This window comes from Capra hircus, chromosome 4 (genome assembly GCF_001704415.2).
Source record: "Capra hircus breed San Clemente chromosome 4, ASM170441v1, whole genome shotgun sequence".
In the NCBI taxonomy this organism is placed as follows: domain Eukaryota; kingdom Metazoa; phylum Chordata; class Mammalia; order Artiodactyla; family Bovidae; genus Capra; species Capra hircus.
Window position 1 is genome coordinate 82,496,639 of NC_030811.1, and position 17,232 is coordinate 82,513,870.

A 17,232-nucleotide genomic window follows, 5' to 3' on the forward strand; every position below is an offset into this window, starting at 1 on the left:
AGTATCATCTATGTTCACAGATTATGTCATAAGTCAAATGCCAGTACCGAAAAGACAGTAATCCACAAGGCTGAACCGTAAAGACTATCTACCAAGTCGTTCTTTCTTTAGATGAGCAAGGATGGGACTTCCCTGTGCATCAAGAGATTTAACTACTAATAACACAGGCAATAATATATCTTGTAGACATGTTTGTAAATAAAAAATCACAAATTTCAATGATTTTATGTATTAAAAAGCTCTGCAACTGTTAAAAAAAATAAGCAAATAGTACAATCATTAATAGTAAAACAAATAATACTATGCCTCTTGAAATGCCTTCCTACATCTACAAAAGGGTGCCTCCTTGGAAAACTACTCCTGAGGAAACAACCACAGCTTCCTACTTACTGCCTGTCGAGCAGCAACAGTGGAGAAAACAACACATCATTTTTGTAGTGTCATGCTTTTCAGAGCTATAGCCAGCTTAATTATGGTAAAATAACTTTAGCATGTGAACTCAGAGATTCTCTCCACGAATTCAAGATGAAGAGAGCGAGTATGAAACACACAGTATGCATACTGATTTTTATGTTAGGAAAAAGCTAAAAATAAGGGAAAAATTGGCTTCTGTGAACAGCCCTTTAAAAAACAGCTGTAAATTTAACCTTATAACATGTTACATCTTAAAGTAAAAATTACCAGTAGTTATTTCAATGTATGAAAAGCAAAATAATAAACCACTGCTAAAATTAAAAAAAATAAAATAAAAGGAAAAACTGGATCATGACACGGAAAAATCTCACTTGGGTTGTATCACTTAGTATCTTAAAGAACACACCATTCAGTGAAACAAGCTTTGTAACAGACTCTTTCATGGCTGAGATGGCTTTCTGTTAAATGCTCATGTGTCATGAAAGATACAGATGCTCAGATGAGAGTCCCAAGGAATATCAGGATTTCCAGAGTGTGTTGCTGAAGGAAAAAGTGCTGAGTGAGCTGTAACTTAGAAACTGTAAGATAGTAAAGAATGACCTTTGCAACATTCCAACAAAGAATATCTATGTTGGATTTTCATCTGGTTTTAAAATATTAAGATTCAGAAGAACCATGAAAGTTTTATTTTAACCATATTCTTACTAAAAAAAAAAAAGGGATTCATACATCAACACTGGGTTTTCCTGGTTTTAATAGATTAAAATGACATAATCCAATCTAACTCATGCATCATTTTCAGAGACACAGTGCAACTGGAAATATTTTTGCCATTGCAGTGGACACTTCTAAAAAGCAAATGCCTATGGATATGCTTGCATCTTGAAGATAAGAAGGAAAGAAATAGGGATTACAGTTCTCTATGGATGGCTGTGTTTCACACATTGTAGAAAAATAATAAAAATGGCCTTTAAAAGTTTCAATATGCATGTAACATAGATTTCACCTCCTTCGGTTTGCTTGCTGACCTCTTAGATGACTTGGTTAGAAGCCTGTTTTCATCGCTTCTTTGTTAACTGTTGTTGGTACTTTGTAGGCTATACCTTTTAAACTTCTGTAAAGAACATTACAAGCTATTTCAGGTAATTTAATTTTGTGCTGAATATTCTTCAAAGGATTTTATAAATAATACAATATTTTAAATGAGTCTTCAATTCAATGGTTGTTATACCATATTGTTGCTTTCTCCGACTTTATCTACAAACGATCTAATTCCAGGTAAGTTCAAGAGGGATCCAAGGACTGGCACTGTTCTAATAAAGCCAACAACCACAGGAAAGAAGCCCCTGAACAAGAGAAAGAATCCATAAATTTCAAAGATCATGCCTATCAAAGGCCAACCAATCAGGACCACAAACACACCACCCAGGAAAAATCCTGTAGCTTTTATTTTATGTTTTTGGAAGAAGAATCTGAATGTTCTTTCTAAACCAATTACAAAAGCCAAGCCAGCCACAAATAAAACATTTCCAATAGCCAGTAGTGCTTTGTCAAAAACGAGGATCATTCCAAAGAACAGGAAGAACACTCCAAATCCTGTTAATCCCATTCCAATTTTTTATGTGTCCGTTAACGAGATCATGGCTGCAGAGGTGAGGGAGGCGGCGATAGCATCTCGGAGCGCCCTGGGTGTGGAGCGAAGTGGAGAGAATGAAGCCGGGAAGCAGCCCAGGCAAGAGCCGCCACATCTCTATATATCTTGATTATGGGGACAAAGCAAAACATAAAAGTAACTTGAGATTTACATTAACCATTGATTTAAGGCACAGTAAATGCCAAGAACAGACACACGTAGCATAAGTCACAAATGTGAAGCAATCAACTGCTTTAACTCAATGCCAGCCCAGGAATTGAACCCGCATCTTCTGCATTGCAGGTGGATTCTTTCCCTCTGAGCCACCAGAGTATCATCATAGGCATATAATAAACAGTTGATTCATTTCAGTCAACAAATCAAATAAATTCAAAAGATATGATTACGTGCCTATTACATGCCAGTCACTTTTATAGGTGAATGTGATATATCAGTGGCAGGGGGAAGAGATCCCTGCCTCATGGAGATTACATTTGTAATAGGTATAGCTAGACAAAAAAAAAAAAAAAATATATATATATATATATAATAAAGCATGTAGCTTGATAGAATGTGATACAAACTATTGTCAGAGAAAAAAAGAGCTTGACAGTAGTTAAAGCAGTAAAAAGAGATTTTATTCAGAAACTATTGTAATTGAAGAAAAGAAAATCCCTCACTACAAAGCTGGCTACAATTCTGAGTACTGCAAGGAAAGTGGGAATTTATAGCCAAGTAGTGGGGCAGAAGGGCCAGTGGATGGCAAATTACAAAGAGGAAATATCAGGGATAAAGCGGGATTTCTGGCTAAACCAACTTGACAGGATTCTTGTTGAGGGCAGGCCATGGATATCAGATATAATCTGGGGGATGGTAGAAGATGAGGAATTTGACCAGATATTGAGGATGATCAGTTATTGATGGTGGAGTATTCTTGCTAAACTGTCTTAGCAGGATTCTTGATAAAATGGGCACTTAAGGAAATAGGGCCTAGTCAAAAAAGGGTTCACAAGAGTCTGCTTTTTTTTTTTTTTTCTTTTAGTGTTTGGCTGCACCACATGGCTTATAGGATCATAGATACCTGACTAGGGACTGAACCTGTGCTCCTTGCAGTGGAAGTGTGAAGTCTCAACCAGTGGACTGCCAGGGAATTCTCTGGAAGAGCCTGTTTCAAGTTTCATCAAGGAGGGAGTCTTTGTCAGTATGTAAAATGAAGACAATAGAGAAAGGTAAGCGGAATGAGGTGGTGGGAGAGAATAGGAGGTAAGATGTTACTGTATTAAAATGCTCAGCCATCTATAAGATAGAATTTGCCAAACTGTATCTTCTGCTTTAGCTCCTCTCTGAAGCACCTAGATAAAAGTACCTGCTGCACATCCCCTGAGTTATTTTATAGGTGTGAAACCCTGCCCCCCCACCCCCCACCAGATGGAAGATGTGAACTATGTGACGACCATCAGCACATAGCCCCTAGGCCTTCTGGTACCCAAGAATTCATAGTGTTAACCCCTGAGACACTGCCTTGTTACCTCACCATCCATCAGTCAGAGACTTGTGCACGAGCTGATCACGTGTCCTATGACATCGTTCCTTCACCTGGCTTCTTAAGATGCTTTACTGAAACTCTTCAAGGAGTTTGGGGTTTTGGGGGCAGGAGCCACCCATCTCCTTGTATGGTTCTGCAATGAGTTTCTCTCTGCTCCCAACTCCAACCTTTCAGTTTGTTTGGTTTCACTGTGAGTTGGACACATGAACTTGTGTTTGGTGACAAAGTCATATCTCATAAGAGAGTTTTTTTGTCAGAAGAAACAGCCAGAAAAATGTTTAAGGATAATTCTCAGCATGTTAGAAAACTTGCAAGAAAGCCAGTGTGGCTTGAGCAGAGTGAGCAAAGGAGAGAAGAGTGGAAGCAGTAAGAGAAGTGGTTTCTTCACTTGTTTGCTTCTAGAGTTAATAACTTCTCTGATCAAATTTTTCTATTTAAAAATTCACTTCCATGAATAACAATAGCCACATGAATATAGGAATTATTTTGATATTTTTTATTTTTCATAGTAATGCTAATGATAAATGGCATTTATATTACTAAACATGTTATTCCATGGTAAGTGGATCTTATTAGGAGTTATAAAAGATAAATGGACAAGATCCAATTATACGCTGCTTATGAGAGACTCACTTCACTTTTAAGGACACACACAGACTGAAAGTGAAGGGATGATAAAAGATACTCCACCCAAATGGAAACCAAACAAGAGCTGAGATAGTATACTTCTAAAAGACAAGATAGACTTTAAGACAAAGCCTAATAAGAGACAAAACCACAATGAGGTACCATTTCACGCCAGTCAGAATGGCTGCGATCCAAAAGTCCACAAGCAATAAATGCTGGAGAGGGTGTGGAGAAAAGGGAACCCTCTTACACTGTTGGTGGGAATGCAAACTAGTACAGCCACTATGGAGAACAGTGTGGAGATCCCTTAAAAAACTGGAAATAGAACTGCCTTATGACCCAGCAATCCCACTGCTGGGCATACACACTGAGGAAACCAGAATTGAAAGAGACACGTGTACCCCAATGTTCTTCGCAGCACTGTTTATAATAGCCAGGACATGGAAGCAACCTAGATGTCCATCAGCAGATGAATGGATAAGAAAGCTGTGGTACATATACACAATGGAGTATTACTCAGCCATTAAAAGAATACATTTGAATCAGTTCTAATGAGGTGGATGAAACTGGCCCGATTATACAGAGTGAAGTAAGCCAGAAAGAAAAACACCAATACAGTATACTAACACATATATATGGAATTTAGAAAGATGGTAATGATAACCCTGTATGTGAGACAGCAAAAGAGACGCAGATGTATAGAACAGTCTTTTGGACTCTGTGGGAGAGGGAGAGGGTGGGATGATTTGGGAGAATGGCACTGAAACATGTATAATATCATATATGAAACGAATCGCCAGTCCACGTTCGATGCATGATACTGGATGCTTGGGGCTGGTGCACTGAGACGACCCAGAGGGATGGTACAGGGAGGGAGGAGGGAGGGGGGTTCAGGATGGGGAACATGTGTATACCCGTGGCGGATTCATGCTGATGTATGGCAAAACCAGTACAGTACTGTAAAGTAATTAACCTCCAATTAAAATAAATAAATTTATATTAAAAAAGAACAAAATACAAAATTTAATATATTGTATGATTATAATTAAAATACATATGTATAAATAAAAAATTTGAGCAAATCGTTAAAAAAAAAAGAGACAATGAAGGCCATTATATATTTAAAGTGACAAAGGGGTCAATCCAACAAGAGGATGTAACATTTGTAAATATTAATGTACCCTAAAAGGAGCAACTAAATATATAATATTAATGAACCAAAGGGGAAAAGGACAGTTATACATTAATAGTAGGGGACTTTAATGCCGCACTTTCACTTACAGATAGATATATAATATCCAAACAGAAAATCAACAAGGAAACATTAGACTTAAATAACATGTTAGACCAGGTGGACTTAACATACATTTACACACTATTCCATCCAAAAGCAATAGAATACTCATACTTCTAATTTACACATGGAAGAGTCTCTAGTATAGATTATGTATCAGGCCACAAAACACTTTTTAATGAATTTAAGAAGGTTGAAATCGTATCAGGCATCTTTCCCAACAGTAATGATGTGAAACTAGACATCAACTATAAGAAGAGAACTGGAAAATTCACAAATATGTGGAGACTAAATACAATGGTACCGAACAACCAGTGGGTCAAAAAGAAATAAAAAAATATTTTTAGATAAGTGAAAGTGGAACTACAATATACCAAAAACTTACTGGAAGCAGCAATAGCAGTTTAAGAGGGAAATTTATAAGGATAAACACCTACAGGAAGGAAAAAGACAACCTCAAGAAAACAACCTAACTTTGCACCTCAAGGAACTTGAAAAAGGAGAAACTAAGACAAAGTTAGTATAAGGAAGAAAATAACAAAGATCAGATAGAAATAAATGAAACTGAGCCTAAAAAGACAACAGAACAGATCAATGAAACTGAGCTGATTCTTTGAAAAGATAAACAAAATAGACCTTTAGACAGACTCATAAGGAAGAAAGAGGATTGGAATAAATAAAATCAGAAATGAAAGAGATGTTACAATTGATAATAAAGAGATACAAAGTCTTATAGGAGACTACTACAAAAATTATATGCCAACAAATTGGACTGTCTAGAAGAAATGGATAAATTCCTAGAAACATACAACCTATTGAGATTAATTGCTGAATTAATAGAAAATCTGAGCAGACCAATTATTAGTAAGGAGATTGAATCAACAGTCAGACACCACTCCCAAAACAGAAGTCCACATCCAGATGGTTTCACTGGTGAATTCTACCAAATATTTAAAGAAAAATTAATACCAATCTTTCTCTTACCAAAAGAGGAGAGGAGACAACACTTCCAAACTCATTCTATGACACCAGGATTACCCTGATGTTAAAGCCAGATAAGGACTCTAAAAGGAAAGAAATTTACAGGCCAATACCCCTGATGAATATGGATACATATAAATGTTTTATATGGGGCCCTTATTTATTTACTTAAAATATTTTATTTCTTTGTTTAGTCATTCACTCATTTATTCGTCTGCATGGGGTCTTAACTGCAGCACATGGGATCTCTGATCTTCACTGCAGCATGTGGGATCTTTAGTTGTCGCCCTCTCTTAGCTGCCGCAGGTGGGATCTAGTTCCCTGACCAGGGATGGAAGCCTGGCCCCTTGCATTGGGAGTACAAAATCTTAGCCACTGGACCACCAAAGAAGTCCCGAGGCACTTAGGATTAAAGCTGCTACCAGTATTAAAAAAAGAAGAAATCAACTTTGAAAAATCCAATTTCAGAGTAAACGTTAAATAGATAAATTACCAAGTTCTAAAAGTAAAGTTCAAGGCAATGAGAAACATCCTGAGACCCCATCTTGCTGCTGCTGCTAAGTCACTTCAGTCGTGTCTGACTCTGTGCGACCCCAGAGACTGCAGCCCACCAGGCTCCCCCGTCCCTGAGATTCTCCAGGCAAGAACACTGGAGTGGGTTGCCATTTCCTTCTCCAAGGCATGAAAGTGAAAAGTGAAAGTGAAGCCGCTCAGTCATGTCCGACCTTCAGCCACCCCATAGACTGCAGCCTTCCAGGCTCCTCCGTCCGTGGGATTTTCCAAAGAATCTCCGTTAATGTTGGCTAGTTCCAGATTTAGGTTAAGTTTTTCCTGGTGACTAGTGCCATCTAGTGGCAGATCTTGGTATAGCACATGAAAGTTTTAAAACTAGATCTATCATCTTAAGAAAATATCATTTGTCAAACTGGTATAAAAGGAACCGAAATTATAGGTGCATTGACAACACTTAATAATTAATTAAACAGCTTAAAGCTTGTTAAAATATTCCAAAGGTAATAGGATATTTTTCCTCTAAGCAATTTTAATCCAGTTAGGTTTTGGGAGTGTCAAGGAATCTAAGATAGAAGGTTATATCACCACCTGGAGGCAAAACAACTACAGCAAACAAAACGTGTTTTGAAAAAAATACAAAAATGAAAATCCTGATATCTGATATCTAGGGTGAGAGAGATCTGAATACACAGAGCCCTATAAACATTTTAGCCATAAAGGAAAACATTCTGGTAGCTGTTGTCCCTAGACTTCAGTGCTTTGTTCATATTTAAGTTTCAGGGGGGTTAAGTTGGTGAGGTGAAACATTACATGCCTTTTAAAGAGTTGAGATCAGTTATTTTGTAAGTGATTTTACTATTGCCATATAATATTTGAATTGTTAATAGTTTATATGCATCACTAACATATACATTAGAATTTTTAATATTTTAAATTTGATAAAGCATTTTATATCCATTTTACTATACTATGTAGCCTAAATTTCACTTAGATATTTCTGTAACAGAGCATAAAATAAATTCTCCACATATTTGGTTTTTTACAATAAAATGAAAAAGCATTCACCTCTTTATCATCTGCCCAAATCCTCAAAATCATGGTGGAAGTAGTACTGAAGACCCTGAAAGAACATTTTAATTTTAGAATCTTGACTTTAAAATCCTGAGGTAAAAGAGGCAGTGCTGAAAATAGGTGATTTTAAGCATCTTTATAAGCAGAGCAGTTAAACTATCAGTAGTTTTAAAACTTGTTTAACAGTAAAAAACCAAAAGGGACAGTTTACTCAGTCCCTATTTAGACTCATGGAATTAGAATTTTCAGGTTAGGACTCTGAAAAATTATTTTTTATGAAAATGTACCCCCTAGAGATTACTATCCTGCTACCCCATGAAACATAGCTGTAATTCAAATATAAAACCTAATTAATAAAAGACACAGCATTAAAAGATCAGATAAGTAAAAATCCCTGTTGATCTAAAGTGTTGGTTCTTGTATCTACAGAGGGTAACTATAACTGTATCTAAGTAATGACTATGCCAAAGCCTTTGACTGGGTGGATCACAACAAACTGTGGAAAATTCTTCAAGAGATGGGAATACCAGACCACCTGATCTGCCTCCTGAGAAATCTATATGCAGGTCAAGAAGCAACAGTTAGAACTGGACATGGAACAATGGACTGATTCCAAATCGGGAAAGGAGTATGTCAAGGCTGTATATTGTCATGCAGCTTATTTAAGTTATGTGCAGAGTACATCATGAGAAATGCTGGACTGGATGACACACAAGCTGGAGTCAAGATTGTCAGGAGAAATATCAATAACTTCAGATACGCAGATGACATCACGCTTATGGCAGAAAGTGAAGAAATAAAGAGCCTCTTGATGAAAGTGAAACAGGAGAGTGAAAAAGTTGGCTTAAAACTCAGCATTCAGAAAACTAAGATCATGGCATCTGGTCCCATCATTTCATGGCAAATAGATGGGGAAACAATGGAAACAGTGACAGACTTTATTTTTCGGGTTACAAAATCACTGCAGATGGTGACTGCAGCCATGAAATTAAAAGACGCTTACTCCTTGGAAGAAAAGTTATGACCAACCTAGATAGTATATTCAAGAGCAGAGACATTACTTTGCCCACAAAAGTCCATCTAGTCAAAGCTATGGTTTTTCCAGTAGTCATGTATGGATGTGAGAGTTGGACTATAAAGAAAGCTGAGCGCTGAAGAATTTGATGCTTTTGAACTGTGGTGTTGGAGAAGACTTGTGAGAGTCCCTTGGACTGCAAGGAGATCCAGTCAGTCCATCCTAAGGAAAATCAGTTCTGAATATTCATTGGAAGAGCTGATGCCGAAGCTGAAACTCCAATACTTTGGCCACCTGATGTGAAGAACTGACTCATCTGAAAAGTCTGGCAAAGATTGAAGGTGGGAGGAGAAGGGGATGACAGAGGATGAGAGGATTGGATGTCATCACCAGCTCAATAGACATGAGTTTGAGTAAGCGCCAGGAGTTGGTGATGGACAAGGAAGCCTGATGTGCTGCAGTCTACGGGCTCTCAAAGAGCCGGACACAATTGAGTGACCGAACTGAACTGAATGACAGGACAGTGAGCATTATGTCACTGTATGTAAAACACCTCACGTGGTGCCTAGCACAAAATAAGGCCTTAGATAATTTTAGCTGTTATAACTGCATTTTATCATCATTATCACAGAGTGATTTCTATTCTTATAATTTATGTATCATTTAAGAAAATTCAAATAATAGTAAAAAAAGAGAAATTTATTCACAGTAGATATCTAACTTCTACAGTTATTAAAGCTGTACAGAAGTTAAACTGAAACAAAAATAAGCTGCACTCATCCTTTTTATAAATCTTGAACATTTTGAATTTTTTTTTTTTAACTCCAAAGAGTTAGACTACCACCTTGTGGCAGAACGACTGTAGAGCAAACAACCATTTACCAGCTCGTACCTTAGTCATCATGGAGTAAAAAATTATTTATAAAAGTGAGGAAACAAGTGTAATTCTACAAATATTCATCAACAAATGTAAATATGTGAATGGACAAATGAAGAAACAAGCAAACTCACCCTTAAACATTAAAGTAAAATTGAGAAACACAACTCTCACTTGAAAATTGCAAATCTTTTAGAGATAGGAAGCTGCCAACTTACTGTCTTGTCAGATGCTGAAGTTGTGCTGGACCCGCAGAGCAAAGTGAAGAGCCAAAAACTGAGCTGTGAAAAGCCAACAGTGTCGCGGCACCGGGTGTCTGGTCCAGGTTAGAGGCAGCTCCCACCACACCTCAGATAACTCACTATAGGTAGAACAGGGGGCAAGTGTGCCAGCCAACTGATGCTCACCACAGTACCTCCGCAGATAGGCGTGTTATACCCAGAAGGGCCATTCCTGAAACCCTAAGTATGTTTTTAAAATCCTCTCACGAAAATATTTCAGAGTAATTTGACATGGAATCCCATCTTTCTGGGGCTTCCCAGGTGGCACTAGTGGTAAAGAAAGGAAAGGAAAGTGAACTCGCTCAGTCGTGTCCGACTCTTTGCGACCCCATGGGATTTTCCAGGCAATAGTACTAGAGTGGATGCCATTCCTTTCTCCAGCGGATCTTCCCGACCCAGGGATCGAACCCAGGTCTCCTGCATTGTAGACAGACGCTTTACCGTCTGAGCCACCAGGGAAGTCCAGTGGTAAAGAACCCACCTGCAAATACAGGCGACGTGGGTTTGATCCCTGAGTCAAGAAGATCCCCTGGAGAAGGGCATGGCAACCCACTCCAGTATCCTTGCCTGGAGAATCTCATGGACAGAGGAGCCTGGCAGGCTACAGTCTATAGGTTCACATAGCGTCGGACATGACTGAAGCGACTTAGCACGCATGCACACCTATCTTTCTACCTCCCTTTCTCATCTTGACCATTTTCAAAATGATGGGATAATTGATTTAGAATGTCAGCACAACTTTCCTAAGATTTTACTTATTTAGATTATTTTACTTTTGCTGTTTGAAATGAATGTTCGAAAAATCAAACATTTGTCTAATCTTCCACAAATGTGAAATATATCACAATTTATTTCTCCTCTGACAATTTTACCAGTTCAAGTGTAGCTTCTGCTGCTGATCGACTTTTTCTGACTAGAAGAAATTAATTTTAAAAAGCCATTTTGTGTAAAATAAGCAATTGCTTGTAAGATCAGCATTTTCCTCTTTTTTTTCTTTAGTGAAAATTCTCGGAACTCACCTTGACATTTCCTACTTAATTTTCACCCACTGTCTTCCAATTATCACTCTGTTAACATATACACCCAATAATGGCTTCCTTAATTTGCTTTAGCATGCTGATAATTAACTGAACATTACTCATGAATGTAGGGATGAGGAAGGGAACATTTGCTAATATACATTTCTGAATTAGAAAACCATGACAGTTCATGGAATAACATAATTAGAAAAAATGTTTCAATAAAAAATGCATCTTAAAAAGTAAAATACAGGAAGATTAAACCTAGTAAGAACATGAAAAAGGAAATACTGTATAGCATAGGGTACTATACTCAATACCTTATAATAACCTATAATGGAAAAGAATCTGAAAAAGGACATATGTATTGTGTTCTTTTATAAATATATATAAAACAATATTAATATATGTATATATAAAACCAAACCATTCTGCTATACACCTGAAACTAATACAACACTGTAAATTAACTATACATCTATTAAAAAATAAAAGTATATTACAGACATTAAAAATAACATGAAAGACTCCTAGCTCTTATACTTGGTTATGTGGGTTTCTCTGGTGGCTCAGGGGCACATAATTCACTCGCCAGTGCAGGAGACACGGGTTCAGTTCCTGGGTTGGGAAGATTCCCTGGAAGAAGAAATGGCAACCCCCTGCAGTATTCTTGCCTGGGAAATCCCATGGACAGAACCTGGTGGGCTACAGTCTATGGGGTCACAAAAGAGTCGGACAGGACTTAGCAACTAAATGATGACAACAACAAGTCTTCAACAAAGCTCATTAGTCAATAATAATGCACTAAGCCATCTAAATATATTGCTCAAGTTGAACCTTACAAATGTGGTCTTTAATGAGCTTCTCAGATAAGAAGAAAGAAAATATGGGATCAATTCAGTGTGTAAGTAGCAACTCTGAGGAGACAGGAGAGGTTACCTTTGAGAGTAGTATCACCCCCGCTACTAACTCATCTCTTCTCGACAATCACTACTCAACACAGGGTGACCCCTCTCACTGTCTAGAAATTTCCTCATTCTTGCCTATATTGACAGCCTCTTACCTGGTTACTGTCAGTCACTCAGTCGTGTCTGATTCTTTGCAACCCCATAGACTGTAGCCCACCAAGCTCCTCTGTCCATGGTGTTCTCCAGGCAAGAATACTGGAGTGTGTAACCATTCCCTTCTCCAGGGAATCTTCCTGACCCACGGATCAAACTCAGGTCTCCTGCATTGTAGGCAGATTCTTTACCATTTGAGTCACAAAGGAAGCCTCTGGTTACTGAAATAGGGATGAAAAACTGTTGTTTCCTCTGCCCTTCTAAGTTCTTGACTGAGACTCCTCTGACAAGAGACAGGTTGACAAGAGAAAAGCATACAAATCAGGACTTCTCTAGTGGTGTAGTGGTTAAGAATCCACCTACCAGTGCAGGGGATGTGGGTTCAATTCCTGGTTGAGGAATTGCGATCCTCCATGCAGTAGGGGAGCTAAGCCAGCACACCCCAACCAGAGGGAAGCCTGCACACTGCAAGGAAGATCTTGCATGCTGCAACTGAGACCTGACACAGCCAAATAATTTTTTTTTTAAACAAATCTTTAAAAAAAAAGCATGTAAATTTGTCTATTGTAAGTTTCATGTGACACTGGAAATGTCACAAGGAAATAAAAACCTGAAGTAGTTAAACCTGAAAGTGTTTAGGTTAAAATCTGAAAGTGTTTGGTTAGAAGTAGAGAGGAAAGTCTTGTAAAAATATGATAGGACAAAAAGGAGTATGAGCTGAACATGGTAAATTAGGGGGAAAAGCAAAGCCTATTCAGTTTAATTTCTCTTCACATCCTGGAGACTAGAATGGACCTTTCCTCTAGGTATAGAAAAGGCATCCCCCTCACATAAGGGTCTTATCTTCTCCTTCAGGGTCAGGTCAGAGAGTCCCTTCTACACATAACATTTCTCTGATTTCTTCAGCTTAAAATGTTCGGTATGCTCTGGTGTCATATTTGGGGTTAGCTTTTCCTGAATCCCATCAGTAGTTTCACACAGTTTCATAACAAAATGGCATTGAATTGGCAGCTCTAATTCCCAAAAGTAAATTGTTCTGTACACTTCTTCAAGGACACTGAGGATGTGATTTGAGATGAAATCTATAGGGTGATTATTAGGTGGGCAAAGGGAAAAGCCTTGGCAAATGCTGTGGGGGTAACATGGATTTGAGGGTGATTTGAGACAGCGCAAAGTCAGCGTGGCTGCAACAGAGAAAAAGAGGGGAGAGTGATGAGAGGAGAGGTGAGGCAAGGACACAGCTGCATCAGCCTTTGTAGGGTCCTTCTAAAAGCAATGGAAGCTCTATTTTTATTATTTTTTTCTAAGATTATTTTTAAATTAATTTTTATGGAAGGATAATTGCTTTACAGAATGTTGATGTTTCCTGTCAAACCTCAACATGAATCAGCCATAGGTATACATATATCCTCTCCCTTTTGCAACTCCCTCCCATCTCCCTCTAGGTTGATACAGAGCCCCTGTTTGAGTTTCCTGAGCCATACAGCAAATTCCCATTGGCTATCTATTTTACATATGGTAATGTAAGTTTCCTTGTTACTCTTTCCATACATCTCACCCTCTCCTCCCCCTTCCCCATGTCCATAAAGTCTATTCTCTATGTCTGTTTCTCCATTGTTGCCCTGTAAATAAATTCTTCAGTACCATTTTTCTAGATTCTGTATATACGTGTTAGAATAGAGTATTTATCTTTTTCTTTCTGACTCACCTTAGTCTGAATAATAGGTTCTAAGCTCATCCACCTCTTTAGAACTGAGTCAAATGTGTTCCTTTTAATGGCTGAGTAATATTCCATTGTGTATGTGTACCACAACTTCTTTATCCATTCACCTATCGATGGATATCTAGGTTGCTTCCATGTCCTAGCTATTGTAAATAGTGCTGCAATGAACAATGGGATACATGTGTCTCTTTCAATTTTGGTTTCCTCAGGGTATATGCCTAGGAGTGGAATTGCTGGGTTATATGGTGGTTTTATTCCTAGCTTTTTAAGGAATCTCCATACCACCTTCCATAGTGGCTTATCAATTTACATCCCCACCAACAGTGCAAGAATGTTCCCTTTCCTCCACACCCTCTCCAGCATTTATTGTTTGCAGACTTTTCGATGAGGGCCATTCTGACCAGTGTGAGGTGATATCTTATTGTAGTTCTGATTTGCATTTCTCTAATAATGAGCAATGTTGAGAACCTTTTCATGCGTTTGTTGGCCATCTGTATGTCTTCTTTGGAGAAATGTCTGTTTTGCTCTTTTTCCCACTTTTTGATTGGGCTGTTTGTTTTTCTGGTATTGAGTTGTATTCTCTGCTTGTATATTTTGGAAATTAATCCTTTGTCAGTTGTTTCATTTGCTATTAATTTCTCCCATTCCGAGGGTTGCCTTCTCACCTTGCTTATAGTTTCCTTTGCTGTGCAAAAGCTTTTAAGTTTAATCAGGTCCCAATTGTTTACTTTTGTTTTTATTTCCATTACTCTAGGAGGTGGGTCATAGAGGACCTTGCTTTGATTTATGTCTTCAAGTGTTCTGCCTATGTTTTCCTCTAAGAGTTTTATAATTTCTGGTCTCACATTTAGGTCTTTAATCTATTTTGAGTTTGTCTTTGTGTATGGTGTACTTCCCTGGTGGCTCAGACAGTAAAGCATCTGCCTACAGTGCAGGAGACCCAGGTTCGATCCCTGGGTTGGGACAATCTCCTGGAGAAGGAAATGGCAACCCACTCCAATATTCTTGCCTGGAAAATTCCATGGACAGAGGAGCCTGGTAGGCTACAGTCCATGGTGTCACAAAGAGTTGGACATGACTGAGCAACTTCACTTTCACTTTTGTGTATGGTGTTAGGAAGTGTTCTACATGTAGCTGTCCAGTTTTCCCAGCACCATTTATTGAAGAGGCTGTCTTTGCCCCATTGCATAGTCTTGTCTCCTTCGTCAAAAATAAGGTACCCATAAGCGTATGGGTTTATTTTTGGGCTTTGGATCTTGTTCCATTGGTCTATATTTCTGTTTCTGTGCCAGTACCATACCATAGTGATGATTGCAGCTTTGTAGTATATTCTGAAGTCAGGAAGGTTGATTCCTCCAGCTCCATTCTTCTTTCTCAAGACTGCTTTGGCTATTTGGGGTATTTTGTGTTTCCATATGAATTTTGAAATGTTTTGTTCTAGTTCTGTGAAAAATGCCATTGGTCATTTGATAGGGATTGCATTGAATCTGTAGATTGCATTTGGTAATATTGTCCTTTTCACAATATTGATTCTTCCTACCCAGGAACATGGAATATCCCTCCATCTGTTTATGTCATCTTTGATTTCTTTCATTAGTGTCTTATAATTTTCTGTGTACAGAAAATTTGTCTCCTTAGGTAAGTTTATTCCTAGGTATTTAATTCTTTTTGTTGCAATGGTGAATAGGATTGATTCCTTAATTGCTCTTTCTGATTTTTCATTGTTAGTATGTAGAAATGCAAGTGATTTCTGTGTATTGATTTTATATCCTGAAACTTTGTTAAATTCACTGATTAGCTTTAGTAATTTTATGATATTATCTTTAGGGTTTTCTATGTACAGTATCATGTCATCTGCAAACAGTGAGAGCTTTACTTCTTTTCCAATCTGGATTCCTTTTATTTCTTTTTCTTCTCTGACTGCTGTAGCTAGGACTTCCAAAACTGTGTTGAATAACAGTGGTGAAAGTGGACACCTTTGTCTTGTTCCTGATCTTAGGGGGAATGCTTTCAGCTTTTCACCATTGAGACTAATGTTTGCTGTAGGCTTATCATCTATGGCCTTTATTATGTTGAGGTAGGTTCCTTCTATGTCCATTTTTTTGAAGAGTTTTAATCATAAATAGGTGTTGAATTTTGTCAAATGCTTTTTTGCATCTATTGAGATGATCATATGGTTTCTATCTTTCAATTTGTTAATATGGTGTATCACACTGATTGATTTCCATATATTGAAGAATTCCTGCATCTTTGGAATAAACCCAACTTGATCATGGTATATGAGCTTTTTGATGTGTTGCTGTATTCTGTTTGCTAAAATTTTGTTGAGGATTTTTGCATCTATGTTCTTCAGTGATATTGGCCTGTAGTTTTCTTTTTCTGTGTTGTCTTTGTCTGGTTTTGGTATCAGGATGATGGTGGACTCGTAGAATGAATTTGGAAGTGTTCCTTCCTCTGCAAGTTTTTGAAAGAGTTTTAGAAGGATAAGCATTAGCTCTTCTCTAGTTGTTTGATAGAATTCTCCTGTGAAGCCATCTGGTCCTGGGCTTTTTTTGGGGGGGGATTTTTGATCACAGCTTCAATTTCAGTGCGTATAATTGAGTTGTTCATAATTTCTACTTCTTCCTGGTTCAGTCTCAGAAGATTGAACTTTTCTAAGAATCTGTCCATTTCTTCCAGGTTATCTATTTTATTGCCATACAGTTGTTCATCATAGTCTCTTATAATCATTTGTATTTCTGCATTGTCTGCTGTAACCTCTCCTTTTTCATTCTAATTTTGTTGATTTGATTCTTCTTTTTTTCTTGATATGTCTGGCTAAAGGCTTGCCAATTTTGTTTATCTTCTCAAAGAGCCAGCTTTTAGTTTTAGTAATCTTTACTATTGTTTCTTTCATTTCTTTTTCATTTATTTCTTTTTGGCTCTTCATGATTTCTTTCCTTCGATTAATTTTTTTTTCTTCTTTTTCCAGTTGGTTTAGGTGTAAAGTTAGGTTGTCTATTCAATGTTTTTCTTGTTTCTTGAGGTAGGATTGTATTGCAATAAACTTCCCTCTTAGAATTGCTTTTGCAGCATCCCATAGGTTTGAGTTGTCATGTTTTCATTGGCATTTGTTTCTAGAAATTTTTTGATTTCCATTTTGATTTCTTCAGTAACCTGTTGGTTATTTAGAAATGT

General features: G+C 37.6%; 1 pseudogene across 1 annotated transcript; it reads right to left on the minus strand.

The window, feature by feature from the left end:
* On the minus strand, positions 1,152 to 2,056 carry LOC102182755 (annotated as a pseudogene). The gene has a single exon (XR_001295579.2). The product of XR_001295579.2 is annotated as a vesicle transport protein GOT1B pseudogene (transcript).